Source organism: Balaenoptera borealis (genome assembly GCF_965194805.1).
Source record: "Balaenoptera borealis genome assembly, chromosome: 3".
NCBI lineage: Eukaryota > Metazoa > Chordata > Mammalia > Artiodactyla > Balaenopteridae > Balaenoptera > Balaenoptera borealis.
In genome coordinates this window covers 1,064,164-1,085,703 of record NC_138866.1, presented here as the reverse complement: position 1 = coordinate 1,085,703, position 21,540 = coordinate 1,064,164, and the positions used below count along the sequence as shown (strand labels likewise).

Below are 21,540 nucleotides of genomic sequence, written 5' to 3'. Positions count from 1 at the left end.
CCCCCCTCCCCCCTCCCCTCCCCTCCCCCTCCCCACCTCTCCCCTCCCCCTTCCCCTCCCCTCCCCCTCCCCCCTCCTTACCTGGAGAAACAACCCCCACAGAGACAAGCACAGAGTTTCATTATGTACCCACCACCCAGCTGCACCAAACCTTAGCCTCCTGCTATCCTGTATTTGTTTCAGAATCACCTTTCGAAAATAAGCTTTATCTTAGATTTATAGAAAAATTCAGAAGATAGTACAGAGAGTTCCCATATACCCCATACCCAGGTTCCTCTAATATTAACATCTTACATTAATGTGGTGTTGTACATTTGTTATAATGATAATTATTATTAACTGAAGTCCATTCTTTGTTCAGATTTTCCCTAATGTCCTTTTTCTGGTCCAGGGTCCCACCCAGGGTAACACCGTGGAAGGGCGGTGGCACCTACGTAAATGATTTGGAATTATCCTACACAAGCGAGCTGTTAATTATACCATCACTTACGTCTACTGGTATGGACTTGCGGATATTTATTTTATACTTTGTGTTATAATCCAATACTACTTAATTTTGTTACTAAAATCCCTCCAGCTTTGGCCGCTGGGAGCCCTTGCATTTGGCCAGAGTCATTTTTAAAGTCCTCGATGGTTGCATGGAGGCCCTTGTGCCCTCCCCACGTGGCCCAGGCTGGAATGGGCGGCCCGCCAGACATCCAGTGGCAAATTCGGGGCGCCCTCCCCGCCCCGCCCCGCCCGGCATGGACTTTCTGCTGACTCTGTGTCGGTGGCCATAGTGTCCTCACCAGCCTCCCACTGGACACCCTGTGCCCGTGGGCCTGGGTCTCCAGCAATGGGAGGCCCCGAGCCCATGAAATGACAGCTGTGAGGGCTGAGGCCCTGGGGGCGCTGCAGTCTCCGAGTGCCCAGGTGGGGGGAACAGTCAGCCTAGGCCCCCTCCTGGGGCTCCCGGAGCAGAGGGGAGCTCCGGGGGACAGGCAGAGGCACCCAGGCCCCAACTCTGAGCAGCCCTGGAGACCTGGGAGTGGTGATGGCGTCCTTGGGGGTTGCCCGAGGCTGGGTCCGTCTCCTCCAAGGCCGGGTGCCAGGCTCTGGGCCTCACGGTGGACTCAGTGGCTGACCCAGGAGGCGGCCTGCTGGCTCGAGGGCTTGGGGCTGCGGCCTCAGTGCCGACGATGCTGGTCTAATAGCTGCTGTGACCTGGTCACCCGGCCCGGCCCCGGGGCTGGAGAGGGGCAGTGACGTCCCTGAGGACCCACAGGGCGGCTCCAGGGCGAGGTCACCCTATACCCGCCTTCACGCTCTCATCACTTGGGGAATGTCAGGTGAGCTGGGACATGCCCCCCACCCCCTGGGCAGCCGGGCCTCCCGCCATTGGTCACCTGGTCTGCCCACCGCCTCCAGCCATCTCCAGGGACAGCCATTTGCCCACACCCCCAATCTGGAGGAAGGCAGCCTCTCCCCCCACTGGCTCCTGCTTTTCTCAGCTATTTGGGAAAACATGGTCCAGGTTAATAAATGGTTTCAAATGTCCTCTGAAGACGACCACCTAGGTGCTCCACCGAGAGAAAACTCCCAACCTGGGGGCAGCTGGTGACCCGAGCACCCCCAGAATGGACCCCTGGGTATGGGGCCTGAGACAGATGTGGCACTGTGGGTCCCGGGCAGGTCCCCCTCCTGTGCCTTGATTTCCCCTCCGGTGGAGGGAGCCACTGCCGGGCTGTGTCTGAGACGCCCAGACAGCGGACACTGGGCTCTTTGGTTTGGAATAAATCTCTCCTGTTTCTCCAGCAGCTGAGACGTGGGGCCGTATTTCTTGCAGCCTCGGTGGCCACCTGGGGAGGCTGTTCCGCCTGGCAGAGGGGTGATGCTCTAAATCCAGCGCCTGGTGCTGATTTGTGGGCCTGCCTGTGCTGGCCCCAGGCTCGCTGGCATCTTTACGAGGCAGGATGAGCCTCGGCTGAGGACTCGGGGCTGGATGGGGATGATCTACAGCCTGAGCCGGCCCCGCCTGCCCATCCACCAGCCACACTGTGTCCCCTGAGCCGGCCCCGCCTGCCCATCCACCAGCCACACTGTGCCCCCTGAGCCGGGCCCGGATCAGCCACCATCTGGGCCCCAGACTGAGGTCGGGAAGAGGCTGGTGCTTGCTCCACGTCCTTGCAATGTGGCTTCAGGAAGGAATTCGCGTGGGACACAGTCAGTGGTGGGGACTTCCAAGCCCTGTGTGCCCAGCCCTGGGCTGGGCTGAGCCAAGGGGGACAGAAGATGGGGACCCAGGTCCCGCAGCAGGGAACCGGGGCTTTCCGGGCGCGGGGGCAGGAGGGATCTGTGGGTGGTGGCCTGGAGCCTGGAGACGTGAGGAGGCCGTCCTGCACTGTGCTTCCCAAGGCTGCCGGCAGAGCGTCAAGGGTACAGGTGGGCTCTGGCGCCACGCCTGGGTGCGAATCCCAGCTCTGCACCTGGGGTTTCACCATCTCCAAAACAGGGCAACAAGGCCATAGTGCGGGTCACGGGGGCTCCACGTGCACCATTCTTCACCTGTGTCAGCAAGCGCCCGCCTCTGTTGTTCTAACATCAGGGCAGGGCTGGCTCACGGTCCCGCCCCCATCCACCCGGGGTGCGCAGCACACCCCGAAAGCCAGGCTCCCCCGGGGGGTTGCCCGTGTCGCTCCAGCCCCCGGGGAGCCTGCGGCCTCCTTCCCAGGAGCAAAGGTCCCGGCTCCATTTCTGGCCGCTCATCTTTGGGTGATTTGATTTGCCCAGAAGTGGACACAGTTCTAATGACGTGCCGAGCTCCGGGGCTCCTACAGGGGTGAGTGGAGCCGAGGGGGAGGGGCAGCCCGTGGAGGGAGGGGGCCGCGCTAGAGGCAGGGTGGTGGGTCCAGCGTGAGGGTCAGCCTCGGACGAGGGCCCTGCGGGTCTCCCGAGGGGGTGTGCAGTGGCAGCCCTGGGATGGGAAACTGACCCGCCTGGGGGCCCGCTTAGCTGTGATGTCACCTGCCGGTCCCTGCTGGTCACCACGCATCGGTGACTGTCCTAGCAGGACACATTTGGAATCCCCTGAGCCTCCACGCCTGTCTCGCCAACCCCTCCTTGAGCTCCCACCAAGCCCCCAGCCTCCAGCCCCGACAAGAGCCTCAGCCCCTTTGGGTCGCTGGGTGGCCGTTGCCTGGACGGGTTGCAGGGAAGGTCGCTGACCAGGGCCCCCCGTGCCCCCAGGCCTGCTGGCCGCTCCCGACGTCAAGGCCACCCGCTGCCGACACGTGTGGCCCATTTCTGGGGTCCTGGTCCCTAAACCGCCCTGCAGACAGGGGGCGCTGCTCTTGCCTCTGTAAGTGATAGTCTGCCGGTGGCTCTTTCTGGCTGAGCCTGAGACTTTCCTCGGGGGGGATCCAGGCTCAGCCAGCACCCTCATCTGCTGAGCCTTTCGCAAAAGGCTGGTCTCAGGCACGGGCTGGCGGGCATCCCTCCCACAGCCAGGAGGCACAGTGCTGCCCCAGTTCCGTTTCCGGAGCAGGACAGAGCCAGGTCTGCGGCCTGGTCCCTGCACTTCCTGCCGTGTGCTGCTGGGCGGGGTGTGGCCTCACCTCCCTGAGCTTCAGTCTCCTCACTGGGAAGGTGAAGGGGACAAACAGGCCGTCCCTCAGGGTGGCAGTGAGGGGGACCGAGGCAGCACTCAGCGAGCCAGAGCCTGTCCTTCGAGGTCAGGCACCTCCCGGCCCTGCCTGGGCTTCAGGGCCACACTCAGGCAGCTGTGGGCTGGCATCTCTGCTCCCTGCATCCGCTTCTGGGCTCGGGTTTCTGGGGCCTTCTGGGGGTTTCCCGGCTTTCCTGGAGGCCGGGCAGGACCGACCCTTTCAGGGACGTGAGCCTAGATGTTCACGTGTCTCTCAAGCCTCCGGACCCTGCACTGGCCCACTCAGAGGGGAGCACCGGGCAGTGGGAGGCCTGGGATCTCCCAAGGATGGACTGTTCTGGGCTGTGTCGTGCTGGGGGGGATGCCGAGGTGCCCCCAGGGCCTGGTGAGCTCCAGCTGGGGACTCCCATTCTCGAGCCCTTTGGGCCTGGAAACCCCAGCCTGAGGGAGGCCCCGAAATCACACCTCCTGGTCCCCAGGTCTGGGGTGGGGTTGGCTCAGAGCAGCAAAGCAGATGGCTGTGAGCTGGGCGGCCCGGCAGGTGACCCCTCCTCCGAGTCCCAGGCACCCGGTGGGGAGGGGGGGTGCATCTCACGGTCCCATCTCCCTGCTGGCCCCCCTGCCGTGCTCTTTCCTCCTTGGAGAGAAAACCATCTTCTCCTCCATCAGCCAGAAGGGAATCGGGAATCTGGGAAGCAGTGGCAGCGGGACAAGTGCGCTGGTGCCCCTGCCTGGCCTGGGAGGGCAAGGCTGGCCTCATGTTCCAGCCCTGTGTGAGCCGAGGGTGGGCCCTTCTACCCACAGTTCACTGTTTCCCTATAAACACCACGGTGACCCCGAGGACCTGCCCTGAAGACCCCCAGTTAGCTTCACGCAGGGGCGGGGGGGGGCAGTTTCCTAGGGCTGGCAGATGTGCGAGGGGAACCAGGAGGCCCTGGGGACAGTCCCGGGGACCCCAGGCCCCTCCATGGGCCACGACAGGCAGCGAGGGCTGGGGATCTGGCATGGCTCTGAGCCCTCGGGGGAAGGTCCAGACTCAGCCAGTCCTGGGCAGGGCCCAGGGCTGGGGCGGGCGGGTGGCAGGTGGGGAGGAGGCCGCAGTGTTTACTTATTTCACATTATGCTGATCGGATGGGGAGATTTGGTCCCAGGGGAAACGCGTGTCAGGCCATGCGATTTGTTAATAAGCTGAGGAAGATAATGGGCTTGGTGGGAAGCACGCCTCCCCCAGAAGGACAGATTTATTACTTGGCGTGCACGGGCACACATAAACGAACGCACACACATGCAGGTGCGCACACACACGTGGGAGTTTGGCCGCAACGCTCTGTGCTTGTCATGTCAAAGTTCTTGGAATCCCGATGTTGGGGGAGTCTTTCCCACCAGAAGCCCGGCTCTCGGCCTCTTTCCCCACCTCCCCTGGTCCTGGACGGACAGCCGGCCGGCCAGCTCAGGGGCTCAGTGGCAGGAGTGGTGACCGTCCAAGCAGTGAGCATGTGACACTTGAGCAGAGGATGGGCGGGCTGGTGTCCCAAACTTGGCACTGCTGGATGCCTGGGGCTGTTGGGATGAAGAGTCCAGATTCTGGACCAACAGGGCAGCAGGAGGGCCCCTGAGCTGCTGCCGGGAAGAGGGTGGGGCTCTGTGTTGCAGCCGGGCTGGGCAGGTGCCCTTGGCTGACGCTGGGGTTGAGAGAGCAGGGCCCAGTGGGCACCTTGGTCTGTGGAGGCCAGTGGACCAGCTGCCCCCTCACCAGCCTCCCCGCTGGGTTGCATGGGGGTCTTTAAGTGTAATTTAAGAACTCCCCCAGTTAGGCACACTGGCTGACAGCAGCTGAGCTGGTCCTGGGCCGGGTGGGATGAGAAGCCCTCCTTCCGTCTCCCGTGGGGGCCGGCGGGGGTCCAGGCTCCTGGCAGTCAAAGCTGAGGAGACGAAGCTCTGCAGGGAAACCCCCCCTTTTTGGAGCTGGGGGCCCGGGGCTGGGAGGAGCAGGGGTCAAGGAGGCTGCGGGAGGTGGGTGTGGGTGTGGGTGCTCGGGCCCCAGGACCGTCCAGGGCGAGGGCAGCCATCTGGCGGGCTGGGTGGTTGCCGTTTGCGGGGCACGCACCTTTAAAGAATGAGTATTTCCTCATCCTTCCTCTGGGTTTGTTTCTCCAGGAATGTTCATCTCCAGAGCCCCTGTGGCTCCACGGCAGAGAGGGGCCTGGCTCCTGGCTGCCCCCCAGTTCCTGTAGCTCCTGCTCCTTTCCTGGGGTCTGGTGGAGGCGGGGGGCCAGCTGTCGGCTCCGAACGGCAGAGTCTGGACAGCCTCATTCAGCAAGGGGAGGGCAGCTGAGGCGGGGGGCACGGGGTCGTGCCAAGGTCTCCCAGGCCTTGGAGGGGTCAGGACTGGGCCGAGGCCCGAAGGTCTCCATCGCCTCCCTCTCCTGTCCTGTCTGTCCCCCTGCCCTTGTCTGCTTCCTCTGCCCTCTCTCTTTGTCCCTCATGATGGGCTCTGTCCCTGGCCTGTTTAGTGTCCTCACAAGCCATGGTCACCGGCCCCAGCCCTCCCTGGCCGGCCCTCCCTGGGTGCCATGAGCCAGGACCCACGCGTCTGGCTTCCAGGCCTGGTCCTGGCACTTAGATCACCAGGTGGCTTCTCCCCAGGAGGCCCCCTTTCTGTCCCCAGGCACCAGGAATGGGGCAGGGGGAGGAGGGGAGGGGTCGGGGCAGTGGGAGGGGGTGGGTCGGGGGGCTGCTCTGGCTCAGGCTGCCTCCCTCCCCCCCTCAGAGCCAGCCTCCACCTGCCATGCTCTCTGGGAGGCTCTGGCCTCCGTGCCTCCCTCTCAACCCCATCAGCACCCCCTCCTGACACGGGGCCTCGGGCAGCAGGGCGGTGTCTCCTGCCCCCCGACTGGCAGGCGCCCTGTGTCCCCTCGCCCAGTGCTGGGGTCAGGACAGCCTGCCTTGCAGGGAGGAAGGTGTAGGTGAGGCCTGAGTGAGGCAGAGGTGAGGGGGCCGTTCCTTTGGGTGGCTGATGGCAGCTTCCAGAAGTTTTTCATCTACTCCAGGCCTTCAGCGTGAGCTCTGCCCAAACCGTCAACTCCTGTCCCAGCTGCTCCTCGGTGGCGCCTGGGGTAGTGCGACCTTCCTGCCTCGGCCTGGGGGCACTCTGTGCCTGTGACGGTCTGGGGGTCTGGGGTCTGGGGGTCTGAGGGTCTCAGGGCCCGCAGGCATGGGGGCCTGGGGGCCTGAGGGTCTGGGGGTCTGGGGCAATGAGGCTCTAGGTGTCTCAGGGTCTGTGATCTGAGGGTGGGAGGATTTAGGAATCTGAGGGTCTGGGGATCTGAGGGTCTAGCTCAGGTCTTTGGGCTGCTTTGGAGTTTCCCTTGAAGGAAGCTGGAGTTTGGTACAAGGATTTTCTGTTTGAAGCTTCTATTGGCCCCAGCTGGCCATGCAAGGGGCAGGTGGGCCTCCAGGGTCCCCTGGCCTCCCAGCCTAGAGTCCTGGGCAGACTGGCCCAGACCCCAAGGGCATCCCCAAAGGCGGTGGGCCAGGGGTCCCCATGGAGGCAGCAGGTGTGGGGCTCAGGAGGGGGCAGTGAGGGAGGGGCGGGGAAGCTTCTAGGGCTGAAATCAGGGTGGAGCGGGCAGGATGGAGGAGAGGGGGCAGGGCTGAGACCTATGCAGTTCCAGAGCCACTCTCGGGGTCTCCACTGTGCGCTTGCTCAGCTGTGGCCACCTTGAAGTTCTCAGTTCCTAGCCCTGGGGGAGTGAGGCCCCACCTGCTCCCCGCTCCCTGCCTGAACCCCAGTCCCTCCATTCTGACTCTTCTCCCTGCTCCCCTGCCAATGCTGCAGGAAGGAGCCTAGGGGGGGGCCGGGATGGGGAAGGGGGTGGGAAGGGGGGTGGCGGGGTGGAGCGTGGCCCCAATGTGAGCTGCGGGAGGTGGGGAAGTAGAGTGGGGAGAGAGCCTTGTCCTTGCGTGTTCCCAGCCCCCTCCTCCAGGAAGGCCCCTGGGCCCCAGCCTGGCCTAGGCCCTCTCCCCACACCTTCCTTCCTGCCCCTTGGGGGCTCTCCCTCCTGGCTCCTGTGCTGTAAGTCGGGGGAGGAGGGGGCCCCCATACTTGTGAGCTTATAGACACAGCTCACCCAGGCAGGCATCTCGGCTCTGGCTCCGGTGCCAATATATGGGGTGTGAAAGGCAGAGCGGGAGCAGGGCAATTAGACTTGCAAATGGCCCCACAGCCCTGGAGCGGGGCCTAGGGTGAGACCCAGCCCTGCTAGCGGAGGTCACCCCAGTGCAAGGCCGCTGGGGAGATTGAGGAGGGGTTGGGGTCCCTTGCTCAGGGCCGGCCAGCCCACCCCCCACTCCGAGGTCACAGACAGGCTGCAGAGGAAGGTGCCACGTGCTGCCACTCCTCCTGCCATCTGGGCCCCTCCCCTCCGTGCTTCGCCTCCTCCCTGGATGTTCCTCAGCCGCCCCACCCTGTGGGTGCCCTTGCTCTGTCCTTTTGGTGGCCCTCCTCCCTCTCCCCTCTCCCCCAGGACCACCTTGCCCCGCCCTGTGGCTTCATGCCCCCAGATCTGTGATTCTGTCGCCCCTACCCCCCACCCCTGGCCTCTGCCCTGTGCCCCTTGGACTCCCCAGGCCTGCAGGATCAAAACCAGTGCTTTCTCTTCCCTCAAACCCACCCCTCACCCTGCCCTCCGCCCCACTGTGGGAACTCCATCCTCCTCCCAGAACCTGGGGTGACCTGGGCTGCCCACTGCCCCCTGAGGCCTCCAACCCCACCCCATGGCCACACCAGTCCTGACCCTCGGCTCTCAGGCATGACCGGGAGAGACCCAGGTGTCTCCATCCTGGGGAGGGAGGAAGGGGGGGGCGTCTCTCAGTGACAGGCCAGAAGGTACTCTGTACTCGCAACTCAGCATTTCACTCAAAAAGACAACATGTATTTCCCGTGAAATCTGGTCTGCTCTTTTTAGTCTGCTTTTGGTCATTGCTTTGTTTGCTGAGCTGCTTCCCGACGTGGTCGAGCCGACCAATCCTGCAGTGGATTTCGCAGTCCGTCTGATGTGTTCCTCGTGGACGCACCTGAGGGTCTCCTGCTCTTTCTCGAAACAAATATTTGCATGGAATCCTCTGTTGCTCAGCTCAGCCCCCCGGGAGCTCTGTGGCCGAGGGGGACGCCATACCCTGTGCGGTGAGCAGTCAAGGTCGGGCTAAGGCTAGGGTGGTGGGGGCGCCTTCCACAGAGACCCAGCCTCCGCCCCACAAACCCAATCAACACGGGAGTGATGCTGTGCCTTTGGGGAGAGGTGCCTGTCCCACCGCTGCTCAGGCTGAGCTCCTATAGGCCCCAGAAGCAGGACATACGGTCTAGCAAGTGACCTGCAGTCTGGGAGGCAATCTAGGCCAGGAAAGAAGTCAGAGAACGTATGTGGGGGGGCTCGGAGGAAGGGAGGTTCTGGGGCAGGGGTAGTCAGGGAAGGCTTCCTGGAAGAGGAGACACTTAGTGAGATCCTGGAAGGCAGAGAGGACTAGACAGGCAGGGGTGAGTGTCCTCCTGGCAGAAAGGATGCTAGGTGTAATTGCAGGGGATGTGTATGGCGAGGCGGGCAGTTCAGTTCCATTGCTGTCTTGGCTGCCAGGGGAGGGGAGGCCCATCCGGGGTGGCCAGGCTGAGATGGGGCCTCGGGAGGAAAGCGGAGTGCTGGCCACCTCCCTTGCGGTCCACTGAGCACCCGAGACCTCGTTCAGCCCTCGCAGCATCCCTGCCCTGCAGCTCCAGGCCTCTCCATAGACCCTCCACCGGTGGGTGGGGAGCTGGGCCCAGCACGCTGCTGGTGTTTGGCGTGCTGGGCCTCTGGCCACGGCCTCACCCACAGCCCTTCTGGTTTAGGAGGCTGGTGAGGTGGGAGCCCCGGGACTACAGGATTGCCAACATGGCTTTGGGAACCTGTTTAGTCTGAAATGCTTTAGACAGTCCAGGGGACCCACAGGCAGCTCCAGAAGGAAGCTTTGGGCTGAGACACAGAATTCGTCCGTTCGTTCAGTCATTCATTCATTTATGTCAGGCAGGTATGGAGGCAGGGACCATGCTGGGAGCCGGCTCCTCTTGGCCAGTGAGAGCTGCTAAGTTTTCAGGGCTTTCGTGAGCCATTTGTGAAGCATATCCGTCATTATGCTGGGCCGTGGTGCCGGGTCTGTCTCACCCTGTCCCCGCTGCAGAGCCCTGCGCGAGGCCAGCCCCTAGAAGTGGTCAGATGGTCTGAAGAGGGAGGGCTCTGCCACCCGGGTGTGTGGCCCCTGGCAAGTCCCTCGACCTCCCTGAGCTTCATTTTTCTCCTCTATAAACTGGGGACACCGATCCAGGACCTGTGCGCGCACCGGCCCGGGCTTGCTGGAGCTGACCGCATGGGTGTGTGTGGTGGGGGCGACACAGGAGGGCCACTGGGGGCTCGGGGGGCTCCAGAGCCAAGAGGCAGGAAGCCCTGGGGTCTGTCGCTCAGGGAACCATTCCTGCGGGCCTCGGAACTCTCTGCTGCTCCCTGGACCTGCAGGACTGAAGCCAGAGGTTTCCTGCAGAGGGTGTGGGCCGTGGGTGCGTGGACACACGCGCCTGTGGGCAGGGATGGGGCAGGTGTCTGGGTTGAAGACGTCAGATCAGGAACCTCTTTTCAGTGCGGGGGGAAGCAGCGTCAGGAACAATCATTTGTGCAGACCCGGGGATCCCCATTTCTGCTTTCCAGGCGAGGGCACTGAGGTTTCTAGCAGGGTTGACGCGCTTGGGGTCCCCGCAGGTGGCAGGTGGCGGAGCCTCTGGCCTGTGCCTCTCGTGGCCGGCACGAGTGTCCCCCTGAGCTGCCCTCCAGGACGGGCTGGCCTAGTCCTGGGCATCAGGGGTGCAGGGCGGTCGTGGCCCAGACGCAGGCTGAGCCCGGCCTGGCCCTGGCTGAGGGCATCACGATGACCAAGGCGGGGCACCGAGGAAAAGCGCTGAAACTTCGCGCCATCCGTCTCTGGGTGATTTGCTGTGAAGCCGGCAAGGAGCTGCGTCCTGAATCATGTCGGGGGGTGTTGTTACACGCGTATCGCGAACAGACTGGTTCCTAAATTGTCTTTTATGATCGCCCGCGACTCTGCGGGCAGCGGGCGTCTGGACGCAAAGCCCGCCATTATATGTGGCGGCAGACGAGGAGACATTAATTATTGATGCGCCAGCCCACCTCCTCGCCACCTCCAGTTAAAATTCATGGTCCGGCCACGGGCAAATATTGATTCTGACCCAAGTTGATGTTTTCCCCTTAACATTATTATAATGAGGGATAAAAATCAAATTGCCTTCACTGAAACTCAATCATTCTTCTGTGCCATTCCTCATCGATCTTTCTTTCCCCAGGTTTTACCATAAATTATTCTATTCAATTAAGTAAACTCGCACATAATGGCATTTTGCAAACTGAATAATTTATTGACTGTGTTTGGCAAAAGTCTGGTTTGGGGTGGGTCAGGGAACGGAGGGGATTTGGTCCCCAGCTTGTGGAGGCCGGTCTGAGCTGGGGGCTCCAGGGGTTACCTTCTCCTCCCCGAGGGGCTCTTGGGCTGTGGGGTGGGCAGGACACAGAGCAGTGACAGTGAGGTCCTTGCGGAGGCTCTGAGGAGGAGGCATGGACCTGGGTGGCTTTCAGGAGGTGAGGGAAGGGAGGGGGCAGTCCAGGCTCAGGGCCTGGGGCTGGTGTCTCTGCAGCCCTGGAGAGGGACTGAGAGTGGTCACCTGTCTGCCCTCTGCCCCGCTGTGGCCTCGGCTTTGTTTCGCAGTATAAAACATCTGTGTTCGCCTTCTCAGGGCCGCCGGAACCAAGTACGCAGCCCGGGCGACTTCGATAACAGACATTTATCCTCTCGCAGTCCTGGAGGCTGAGGTCCGAGATCAAGGTGTTGGCAGGGCTGGTTTCTCCCGAGGCCTCTCTCCGTGGCTTGCAGATGGCTGTCTTCCTGCTTTGTCCTCACTCGGCTTTCCTGTGTGCCTGCGAACCCCTGGTGTTTCCCTGTGCGTCCAAATCTCCTCTTATAACCAGTCAGACTGGTTTAGGACCTGCCCTAAGGGCCTCGTTTTCACCTAATCCCCCTTTCAAGGCCCTGTCTCCAAATGCAGTCACATTCTGAGGTGCGGGGGTCGGCTTTGACACGGGAACTTGGGGGACACAGTTCAGCTCATGCCAGTATCCTTGTGGCCAGCTTGGTCCTCTGACCGGCCTTGGTGTCTGGGTCCAGCTGGCTTCTCCCAGCCTCCAGCCTCCTCAGCTGCTTCTGCACAGGAGACCGACGGGAGGGTCCCACCGGGTCCCACCCTGTCCCCAGGGGCCTGGCTGCCCCCCACCACTCACTCAGCCTGTGCCCCACCCCGGTGTCTCCTGCATCCCTGCCCTCGGCCCGCAGTCTGAGGGGAAGCAGGACACGTGGGGGCATGTCCCCACACCCCTGGGCACTCTGCGGACAGCACAGGCGGGCCGGCCCCGCGCTTCCTGGGAAGCAGCTTCCGCAGCCCCGTACGGCCAGCCCTGGACTGTCCCCTCGGCTGTCCCTGCTGCTGCCCTCACCCACCTGTGCTGCCCCACATAGCGCCGTGGCCCGCCGTGGCCGGGACAGCCTCACCCGTGCCCTCTGTCCACACCTCCACCTCCAGCTGGTCCTGCTGTTTAAACTCCAGATCAAGTGTCCAGCTGCCCTTTGCCTGTGTCCCCTGGACACCCCTCTGTTTCGACACACCCCAAAGAGGACCATTGCTGCCCCCGGCCTGCCCCACCCTTTGCCTGGGATCCCGGTGCCAGAGGAGGGGTCACCGTTTACCTGTGGTCCAGGCCAGGAAGCCAGGGTCACCGGGTGCCTCTCTTCTTGACCCCCCCTCCACCCCCATGGCCCCTGAGCGGTGCCAGGGCGGCAGAAGCTGTCGCTTTGGGTTGGGTCAGGGTGGGAGTCAGAGACCCACCTCTAGGTCAGCCCTGGCCGGGCCTGATGCCACCTTGGCCAGGGCTTGGCTCCCAGCTCCACCCCACCCTGGAGCTGCCCCTCAACCTCAGATTCTCCTTGAAATGGGAACAGGTCCCCCTCCCTCCAGGTAGTCCAAGGTCAGGGAGGGCGTGGAAGGACCCTGAGACACAGAAAGCACTGGTGGTTGTGGGGCGGGAGCTGGCACCGCGTGTGGTCCGTGGGTGGGGTGCTGGGTGGAGCCGGCTGGGGGGTGTGCGAAGGGCGGAGGGGGGAGCTAGCCTGAACCTTCTGGAACCCGGCTCCCTCCCCCCCCCCCCCCACAGACAGGCTGTCTGAGGCCCCAGAGGGCAGGGACCTGCAGGAGCCAAGCTGCGGACCAGGCCCCTGCTGCCACCTGCGGGGCCTCATGTAACCCAGCCTCGACTTCTCCTTCGTGGGCCTGGGGCCAGGCTGGGGGCGCGGGGCCGGGGATAATGACAGTTAATTGCTCCTGGAACGGGCCCTGCAGAGGCTGCCCAGGAAAGCTGTTAGCACTCGTCAAATCGATAATGAGCGGCACTTGGCAGGGCTCTTAGGCTGCGGGCTTTCCTGGGGAGCCCTCCTCTGCACCCTCCCGCACAGGCGGGGCCCTCGCTGGAGAGAGCCTGATGAGCGGGCCCTCGGTGGGGGGAGCCGAGGGGGGCTTGGGCTCACCCTGCCCCCCAGAACCCTCGTGCGGAGGTGCGTCCTCGGGAGGGGTCCCTGTTGCTGCCGTGGGGTGAGTGAGTGGATGGGCCAGCGAGTGGGTAATGCTGGCCTGAGCTGTGGGGAAGATCCACGAGTCCTGGGGCGGAGGAGGGGCCCACACTCCTCCAGTCTCTGCATTCTGCCCGGGGCTCACGTCAAGCGCAGGGGCACCGACAACGCTGGACCCTGAACTCACGGCGGAGGCCAGGGGTCTGGGACACTCGGGCTGTGGAAGCTGCTGGATGGTGGAGGAAGGGGCCACTCCTCCTGAAGGGCGGGCGGGGAGCTCAGGCCTCTGCGGGGCCGGGGGGCCGGGTGGGCGTCCTGGGGGTCCCATGAGCGGCACATGGCACGCCATAAGCCGCCCAGGCTGAGAACTGTGTGTGAAACGCTAAGTATATAAACACTGGGCCCGCCGGAGCCACGCTTTTCCAGATCAGCAACTGCGGGGCGGGGGCTTGAGTGGAGCCCTGGGTGGGGGGGAGTGTGGGCTCCTGGCTGTCTGCGCCCCACGGCAGATGCCAGTGGCTCGGACCAGCTTCATTCCTGGGCAGAGTCAGCTCCGGGTGGGGACACGCTGGCCACCAGCGGCGCCGACCCGAGGGGAGGCGTGCAGGGGGCTTTGGGGATGTGCTGCGACGGGGCGTGTGCGTGGCCTTCCCCCACCTCTGCCTCAGCCCCGCCGCGTGAGGCCCTGGCCTGGTGGCCTGGTGTGGTGGGGACACAGAGGGGTCCCCCACTGCCCTCTGTGTCGCCAGCCTCAACACCGGGCCAGCGGTCTCTGTGGCCTCTGGCTTCGGGGCTGGCGGTGTGCGGACCCAGGGCAGGGGCACCCGCGGAGTCAGCCCGGGACAGAGCCGGGCCCAGGCCTCCGCCCGCACGGCGGCTGTAGGGAACTCGTGTCCTGTCTGTGTTTAAGGTGCCCTGGCAAGTGCCCTTTAGGAGCTGTTCATAGGCAGAACAGTGACAGAAGGGGACAGGAGCAAGGTGCCAGGAGAGGGGGCTCTGACTGTCCCAAACTCTGAGTCCCAGGGGAGCAAAGACCGCGGGGGCCGGCTGCGGGGCGTGACGCTGGGCAGTAGACCTGCGGATTTATCCTGGGACAGCGCAGCTGGCCTTTTCTGCGTTGTTTGGATTTTCTACGATGACACTGAGCTCTTTTGAAACAGATGAAAAAAATGTAAGAACGCTAAGGGATTGCACCTAAAAATCTGATTTGAAGAATAAGGTTTCCTTTCTCATGCCCAGTAACATTTTCACTTATCCCGGGCCTGAGCAGAGGAAGCCTGACCGGCTCAGCCCTCAGACCCGTAGTTCAAACCCAGTTCCGGCAAAACCCCCGACGCAGCAGGTGGGCACACGGTGCGGGGGAGGGGCGCTGCAGGGGCAGGTGTGGTGACCGGGTTGGGGGGACAGTTGGCAGGAGCCTGGCATATCTGCTCATCAGGGTATCCCAGGCCCCGGAATGCTCAAGGTCACTGCAAGGACATTGCACAAAAGGTGTGTCCCTGGCTGTGTTTGAGCTGAACGGTGGGCACACAGAGTCCTTATTTCCAACCAAGAGACTTGAAACCCTACAGCTAGGCCCTGGCACCTAACCGGAACATTTGCATTCGGAGAGCATCTGTGCGAGGTTGCCAGAGGGAGGGGAGGAGGGTGTGTGCTCCACATGTCCAGCTTTCCTCCATTAATTTAATCACTCAGCGGACAACAGCCCACGTGGGTTGGGGTTCAGCATGTGCCTGCCTTGTCCTAAGGGCAAAATGTCCTGTCTTCCCCCATGAAGGGAGGTGGCAGGGGGACAAGGCTCAGGCTGCCCAGTGATGGCCTGGGACTGGGGAGGGGGGAACCCTCCAACGGCCCCACCCTCTGCCTCCGTCTGTCGTTGGGTGGGGGACAAATACTGGTACCTGAGGAAGAGTTCATTTTAGGTGTGCAAAGGCCACCTGGGCTCGAAAGCTTCCTGCCTCCCAGGCCGCCCAGAGGGGCTCAGCTGGCCCTGCCCCTCTGGCTGTGGGCAGGGGGAGGGCATTCTGGGGAGTGGCCACTTGCTCCCAGGGGGTGGCCTTGGGCTACATATCTGAGCAGAACCCGAATGCCCACGGGCCGGTGCGGTGGGTGTGGGGGGGGCAGGCAGACCAGGGGGCCGTGCCCCAGCCCTCTGTGTGTTCCGCTCCTTCAGAATGAGCTCCCAAAGGCACAGCTCTGATCGTGGCCCTGCCCTGCTCACACACCTTCCATAGCTCCCTGCCGCTTCGGCCACGCAGCCTGGCTTCCCGTCATCCCCCGTCCTTCCCCGACCTTGGAGTTTGCTTGGCTGCTGCATGGCACACAGTACCACGCCTGTGGGGCTTAAACAGCAGACATTTATTGTCTCAGCCTGAGCCATTCTGGGGGGGCTGGGGGTTAGAACGTCAACATGCAGAGTCTGGGGGGACGTAATTCAGCCCATAAGGCTTGGATCCGGCCGGATTGGGTGAAGCAGCCCCTGAAAGCGTGTGACATATCCCCACCCCACCCGTCCTATGCTCTAGCCCCTTCCTTCCCAGCTCCGCCTTCATCCCTTGTGGAGGTGGGCGGCCCCAGGCAGCAGGCCTGTGGAGCAAGGGTCTGGGGGTCAGGACGAGGGTGGGTGGGGGTCGTGGGCCTGGGAGAGCCAGGCCGTGGGTTCCCGTGAAGCCACAACAAAGACTCTGGAATTCCCTCTCTCCTTTAGGAGGAAGGGGACGAGGGACCAGCGGGCCGACTGCACCATCTGTTGGGTGTGACCGGCCTGCGGGGTGCCAGGGAGGTGGGCAGAGGGCCGGGCAGACAGGGCGGCCCCCATGCCAGAAGCCCCGCTGGGCGTGTGGCCAGCCTGCAGGTCAGCGTGCCCAGCTGGGTCATTCCTGGGCCTGGGGCTCGGAGGACGGTCCCCAGACGACCCCAGGATGGACTTCCAGGGCGAGGACTAACTCGGTTAAGGCAATCAAGCCGCAGCGAAGCCGGTAAGTGAATTTTGCTGGCGGATTCCTCCTGTGACGGCTTTCGGGCTGGCTGGGGGCCTGCCCTTTCTCCTCACCGCGCCCCTCTTACGGGGTCCTTTAGCTCTGTCTGGCTTTTGTTCTCCTGGGTGTCCTGGGGATGCAACCTGGGAGGTGATTTAGGGGAATCTCCTGGCCAGAAATAACATTAAGGAAAAATGGGTCTTGGACCATCTTTTGGTTTTTCCATTAAATCCCGTTCGTTTCCATTTCACAAAATGGTTTTCTAATCCTATTTGTGACATGCCTGTAAGCCACAGATAAAAACGGGACATTTGCATCTGGGAGTGTGTGGGGCGGGCAGCCCTCTTCCCCAAAGATAATGTTAGGTTCCTTAATGCACTCGCGCTCCGGGGGTTTCAAATTTTTATATGGAGGTTTAAATATTCAAAACCAGGTAGGGCTTTCCCCCTTCTGCTAACTATTAGAGACAGATTACATTTAAAAGAGATTTAATTTGTCAGGTTGTCGCGAGCATTAATGGAGGATAAATTACGCGTGTGGAGGGGAACGTGTCGCCTTTGTCTGGCCGAGTCGGGGGCTGTCTGGGGTTAGCGAGGGGCGTGATGAACAGTGAACTGTCTCACACTCTGCCCGGCCCCCTCCGTCTGCACCAGGGCCATCAATTACCTCTGGGGACACCTTACTGGGAGGAGAGCCAGTGATGCCGCCCACGAGCCCGTGGGCGCTTGGGGTGTTTAGCCATCAGCCCCCGTCCCGTGTGGAGACCCTCGAGGGAGGGGACTCGTGCGGGTCACACCAAGGGTTGGGGTCAGGGCTGGCCCTGAGCATCCATCCAGGGCTCTGCCCCTGGTGCACCCTGGCAAGCAGGGTACCTGATCCGGGAGTGCAGCCGTGTGTGTATGCGTGTGTGCTGCAAGAGGTCCTGCTTGCCGTTGAGCTGGGTGGGTGGCCCTGCTGGGGCCGGCAGCGTGGTCGCTGGTGCCGATGCCGTGAGGAGGTGGGGGGGTCCCCCGGGACAGTGGAGGAGGCCGGGGGGGCAGCAGTGGATCCAAGTGGGAGAACTGAGCTGGGCCACGGTGAGGATGGAGATTCGAGGAACGGCTCAGATCACCTTCAAGAATATGAGCTACAGCCTCCAGGAGGAAGGACTTGGGGGTCACAGTGTGGCGTGGAGGCAGCAGGGACGCGTGGCCGGGGCCCTAGACGGAGCGTGAGGCTGAGGGACAGGCTGGGGACCCTTATCGAGATGGCTGGGCCCCGTGGGAAGAGGGGATCTGGGCCTCCTGGGCTTCTGCCTGGGAAACTGAGTGCTGGGTGCCCCTTGGGGAGCCTGGGGCAGGAGGAGCAGGGGGCAGGGGCTCCTCGGAGCCTGGGCTGGGGCCTCTCTTTTTGAGTGCCCCGTCCTCTCCTGGTTCCCCCCTAATGGAGTCTGGGACAAAGACCCTTCTGCTGTCTTGTGCAGCAACCCCACGGCAGGTGTCGGGGTCTGATGTGCCGCAGGTCAGGAGGGGGCCTCGGTCTCCCCACAGATGGTGGGACGGTGGATGCCCAGTGCTCAGGACGTCTGCTGAGCCGCCAACACCCACACCTGCCCTGGGGAGGCAGCAGACTCATGAACCCCCCATGGGGCCCCGTGGGTTGCTGGCTGCCCCCCACCCTGGAACCGTGGATGAGGCTGTCAGGGTCTGAATGCACAGGTGGGCTTGTGCCCCTAGGAGCAGCCCTAGCCCGGGGACACGGCAGACCCTCGTGCTCCGGAGCAGGGGACGGGGAGCCCCGGCCCCTGGCTCACACTCGCCCGCCCACCTGCGCCCGTGTGAGCGGCCCTGGAGACGGGCCCCGTTCTGGGCCTACCAATTAGAGCCTCTTAGTGGAGGCCTGGCCTGGCGCGGGCACCTGGGCACCCTCCGGGGACGGGGATGAGGATTAGGGGGCCCGAGCCCAGCCTGATCTTTGCTGGGGGATCAGCCGGTTGATGCTTTGTGTCCCGGCAGCAGGGCCTGTCTGTCCCTGGAGCCTCCAATTACAGCCCCCCTTGGGAAGGCGGCAGCGGGGTGTGTGGGGTTCCTGGGCCTTTGCCCTCGGAAGAATCCCCCAAGCTCCTTGGCTACACCTCTGGCCAGAGCCTGAGCCCAAGCCCCACCCTGGGCAGCCACAAAACCACCACCGTGCAGCGTAGGCGTGGCCAGGGCTTGGGGCCTGTCCTGGTGGCCGGGGGTCCTTGAGGTGCCAGGAGGCCTGGGCAGAAGCTGGGCTGGCACCTCTGCTGAGCTGGGTACTTGAGGGACCACGAACTCCAGCTGGATGTGCCAGGGCTGCGGTTTCTCCCATGGCGTTTGGGAACCTGAGTGGTCCAGTGGGGGGCTGCCGAGGCGGTGGCTATAGGTGCTAAAGGCAGGAGGGGCCATCCGAGTCCTGGCCCGGCCCCCTCCCCTGCAGACCCCAGAGGCGGGTCCGGGCTCGTCCCCGCCGCCAACCTGTGCTACGGAGACGGGCACCGAGGGCTGGGAAGCTGGGCAGGTGTGGAGGGAGGGCCCCCCTCTGGCCATGGGGCCCTGCACCCTGTTGCCCCTGAGCCACGGAGATACGTCTCAGGGGCCCCCCTCCCTGTGCCCCAGCAGCTGCACCCCAAACGCACGCTGTTTCTGGGAGGGCCCGGAAACACTGACCCTCTGGGGTGGGGCCGCCCTCAGAGAAGCAGGAGGCCTGAGTCCCTTCACCTGGGCGGCTGGGCGCTGTGGGCCCCCAGGACGTGAATGTTGAGGAAGGCCGGGGGGTGTGCTGCGGAGGAACGAACCGACGGGGAGCAGGCCTGGGGCTGCTCGCCGGGGTTGGTGGTCTCCTCACCGGACACAGGCCCCCACGGGAGCACGCCCAGCCTCAACGCCAGCCCCGGCCGCCTTGGCCTCCACCCCCGCACCCCAGCCTCCCCTCCGCCCTGGAGGTGCCCGAGTCATTCCTACCTTCTTCCCCAGGAAGAGTCACAAGCCCGCTGTGGTTGGGATTTGTCCTCGAAGCTGGCTTCCTCTGCAGCTCCCCACCGCCGGCGGCTGCGTGTTGATTTAGAATGTTCTCTGGGAGCTCTGAGCAGCAGGGGTCTGGCAGGAGACAGCCTTCTTGGACCCTCACGTGGCGGCCTCCCCCGGACCCCTGAGGCTGAGAAGTGTGCCTGCCCCGCCCGCCCGCTGCCTCATGCCGGGCTGGTGGCACAGCTGGCTCCTTCCGGGCGGGCGGCAGGTGCGGCGGCCACAGCAGGTGTGGGATTTATGGGGGGACCCTCCTGCTGTGCCCCCGCCGGCCGGTGCTAGTGAGCCAGGTGACCGGCGGCAGCTGGGGGGCCCCGCCCGACCAAGAGGGGCCTCGTTTGCATCCACCACGGCCCAGGGCCGGCCTGGCCCTTCCTGATGGCCATCTGGGGACGCTTGGTGCCCCCCCTCCCCAAGGAGGCAGATCGCCAGGGTCTCGGCTGCTCCCGTGTCCGTCAAACCAGCCTGTTGGAGTCTTTAGGAGGTGGCATCGAGTCTGGCTAATTGCTCGCTGGGGATGCATTTGTGTCTGGAGTGTGCATGTGCGCTGAGTGAAAGCACAGACGTGCAGATGACAGTCAAGCGGTGCACGGGGACACCTCCCAGTTTGGGACACACCGGCACTGTCCCCCCTGCAGACAGGCGATGGGCAAGACGTCCTACGGCTGGACCCTGGGGCGGTTGTGAGACAAGGAAGCCGGGGTGCTTGGGCTCCAGGGGTACAAGATGCAGGCACAGATGATGCTGGCAGAAGGGGAGAGTGAGGCATGATCAAGGGGTCAGAGAAAGTTCTAGAAAGAGGAGGGAGAGGCTACTCTTAGCTAGGAGAATCAGGGAAGGTGCCCGGAGGTGGCCGTGTGCCTAGTCTCCCCTGCCCTCGGTTCCCTCGCTGGCCTCCCAGTGGAGGCCGCTGGCTTCTCTATCCCTTGGGCAGCTCCCCACACCTCACCCCCTGGCTCCAGCTCACCAGGCCCCTGAGTCTGCCCACGGTGCTTGTTCAGCAGCTGAGCATTCCCATCTACGCTCAGGCCAAGGCAATCCGAGGGAGCTGAGGCTGCAGGAGGCTCAGCTGTTTAGGAGTCCTCTGGGTCTGCACCACCCACAGTGGGTCAGGGCGATGGCCCCGGGGTCATGGTACGTGGGGGGTGGCGGTTCCCCCCGGTCCACTTTGTCCCAGCACATGGAGCCGTGGACAGGAGGAGAGACACACTGAAGCTGGCCTCAGAGGACAGCTTAGGATGGCGGGGTACTGGGGTCACTTTGCAGCTCTGTCTCACAGGGGCCGGAGCAGCCAGAAGCCTGTGAAGGAGAAGGTTCCTTGTCACGCTGTCACTGGGAGGGAATCCTCTGGTTAGTCTGTCCACCTGTCCCTCCCACCTGCACATCCTTCCTTCTTTCTTTCCATCCTTCCTTCCTTCCCTCATCCATCCATCCACAGCCCACCTTTCCTTCCGTGTGTCCACTGACCCATCCATTGGTCCTCCGACCATCTATTCCCCTCCGTCCCTTTCATCCATCCTTCCTCCCGCCCATTATCTCTTCCAACACAGTCGTGCCCAGTTTGGCCCTAGGCTGTGGGGTTGCACCGTCAGGCCATTATGGTCCAGTGCTGTAGCCCAAAGAGGAAAGCCAGAGGCTGGGAGGACCCAGAGACGATCCCAGCTCAGCCGAGGGCCCGGGAGGCACTCCTGGGAGGACACCATAGTGCCTGGACCAAGGGTTTTGGGGCAGTGAACCAGGACAGGCCATTGTGGGACATCCTGGAGTGTCCCTGAGCTGGGACATCCCCTTCATGGGGTGGAAGGCCGGCCAGGTGTGCATCCCCTTGGGGTGGGGCTGGCAGGTCCTGGGCTCCGTGGCTCACCGTGGCACCCACATCCTCTCGGAGCGGGAGGTGATGGCGGGCGCACCAGTTCTGTGTGTGTGGAGCTCTGCGCTCTGTGGTGAAACTTCTCGGTGGTCCGCGGAGCCCATTTTATGGGGTGATTCTGTGCATTCTATGGGTGAGGAAGCCGGCTCTGGGCACGTGCTGCTTGCAGCCTCCTTGTGGTGGCAGCGGCTCTGAAACCTGCCCTGAGGCCCAGCTGGGCGACGGTTGATGTCCTGAGCTGGGTGTCACTGGAAAGCTGAAGGGGCTCTGACCTGTGTGAGGGTCAGCAAGCCTGTCCCTGCAGCCCCTGGG

General features: G+C 63.4%; 1 long non-coding RNA gene across 1 annotated transcript; it reads right to left on the bottom strand.

Moving 5' to 3' along the window:
• Positions 1-11,078: 11,078 nt before the first annotated feature.
• LOC309625171 lies at positions 11,079-19,385 on the bottom strand. Its single transcript, XR_014242367.1, has 2 exons — positions 19,296-19,385; positions 11,079-11,676 (listed from the first exon to the last, which is right to left on the bottom strand). It is a non-coding gene; the product is annotated as an uncharacterized lncRNA (long non-coding RNA).
• Positions 19,386-21,540: the final 2,155 nt, after the last annotated feature.